Raw genomic sequence first — 2,379 nt, 5'->3', positions numbered from 1 at the left:
AATTTGCCTCGACAACATTTTTTTTTTTTGGGTGGTGGCTGTGTTAGTTAGTTATTTTATTTATTTATTTATTTTTTTAAGGGTGGTTTATGTGTAAGAATGTGTCAAAAAATTAAACATTTCACACCAACTCATCGTATAAAATTATATGAAATTAACAAAATTTAACCAACAGTCTAACTGATTAGTTAATTTTATCACTTAACCAGTCCAACTTAATTGACTGATCAGTTAAGTTGCTAGTTAAATTTTGTTAATTTCATATAATTTTGTACGATAAGTTGGTGCGGAATGTTTAGTTTTTTGGCACACCCCTACACATAACCACCTTTAAAAAAAAATATCAAACCAACATAGCCCAACAAATAAAATAAAATAAAATTAAATTAAAAAAATAACATAACCCAACAAATAGAAGAAAAAAAAAAAAAAAAACTCAGCCTATCTAGTTTGATAAGGTGAGTGAGTGGAGTTAGACTTTATAAACATATAGACTGAGTTAGTACAAGATGTCTAATACATATAACCACCCTTATAAAAAAAAAAAATAAATAAAAAAAACCAAAGGGATATTTTTTTTAAGGTCCCTGATATTATGATTTTATAGTACAAAGGACATCAAATATTTTCATGATGTCTAAGGTCCCTTAACAGGATCCAGAGAAATTTCAGTCCTAGAGAAATTCTCTCCAGAGAAAATTGAAATCCAGAGAAATTTCAGTTCTAGAGAAATTCTCTCCAGAGGAAATTGAAATTTCTCTGAGTACCAAATAAATCCAGAGAAAATTGTGGAAAGGAAATTTGTATGGCTATCTAGGAAATTTCTTTGACTTCGCAAATTTCTCTGGCTCTATTAACTACAATTAAACCCATGTCTGACAAACCCACAAACCCACAAATTTCTCTGGTCCAAAACTAGAGAAATTCTCTTCAAACCAGACAAAACAGAGAAACTCTTTGGATTGAAACCAGAGAAATTCTTTCTATTTACAGTAAAGTTGTATTTTTATGAGCAGAACTTGGTGATTGTACATTGATCTAGGAAATTTCTCTAACTTCACAAACCAGAGAAATTCTCATCTCCAATCCAAAGAAATTCACTTAACCCAGATAAATTCTCTCTCTCCAACCCAAACCAGAGAAATTCTTCCTCTCCAATCCAGAGAAATTCCAATTTCTGTGATTGGGATACCAGAGATGGAGGCAAAGTTCTCTGCTTTAACATCATGGGCAACTTTGTATACATCAAGAAGATAAATAACTAACAAAAAACCTCAATTCAATTCAATGGGATTCTTAAATAAGAACCAACCATATATGTACTAACTAACAAAAAGCAATTTCTCATTTTCTTTCTGATTTTTCATTTCATTTATTTTCTTTCCCCTACCCTTCATGCTTTGTTTGGAGAATAGATTTACGTAGGGATTTGTTGATGGAAAAAGTGAAGGAAAAAAAAAATTCTACTTCATTCACTTTTCCATTCATTTTTCTTCTCTCTCCTCAAATCCTTTCACTAATCCAAAGTTCCAAACACAAACACCTCATTTCTTCGAGAATAGGCAAAATATGTCTTCTATTATCTTGGTAGCTGAAAAAGAAAATGCTGGAAAGGAATTTAAATTGGAGTACCAAAAATTCACAAAACTGTTCGAACCACAGAAACATGCAGTTTTTCCCAGATCATGTTGATTTGTCTTTTGGATCCTCCTCTCCAATCAGATCGTCGTAAGTAACAGGTACCGTCATTCTATCATGAACAGATGTCCGTTTCCTCTCAGCATCGGACTGTTCAAGTTGGTTTTGCACATAAGCTTTCGGCCCTCACGTCCGCCGCGAAGAACCTCGGCAGCACCGCGCGAGAGACGAGCTCGATGTCGCGGATCTTCAGTCCGGCGTAGGAGATGAAGATGAACGCCTAGATCGCGGGGGCTTCGGAGACGAAGATGTATGCGATTGCGATGAGAGGGAAGGAGAGGAGGAGAACGAGGCCGGGAATCTCCACTGGGTAAAGCTTTGGGAAGTGTTGGAAGATGAGGAGAACTGAGAGTCGGGTTGTTGGGGGTGGCGGTGGGTCAGATGATGAAGATAGTATAAAGGACTGAAATTTCTCTGATGTATGTTTAGGGACCTTAGACATCAAAAAATAATTTTGTGGATCTCTTCCATTACGAAAAGTGGGAGAGGGACCCTAAACCAATTTTCCCAAAACCAAACACGCAGGGAAATAAAAAAAAGAAAGAAAGAATTTCGAGGCAATTTAGAGGCCTCAAATTCGAGGCCTCAAGCATTAATAAAAAAAAAAAATACACTACAAGAAAAAAAAAATAATAATAATAATAATAATAATTGTACTTCCCAAAACTCCCCTAAATTCCC

The sequence above is a fragment of the Camellia sinensis genome, chromosome 8 (genome assembly GCF_055761805.1).
Source record: "Camellia sinensis isolate YWXY chromosome 8, ASM5576180v1, whole genome shotgun sequence".
Classification (NCBI taxonomy): domain Eukaryota; kingdom Viridiplantae; phylum Streptophyta; class Magnoliopsida; order Ericales; family Theaceae; genus Camellia; species Camellia sinensis.
The sequence above is the reverse complement of the archived record's forward strand: the minus strand, read 5'-3'. Positions refer to the sequence as shown.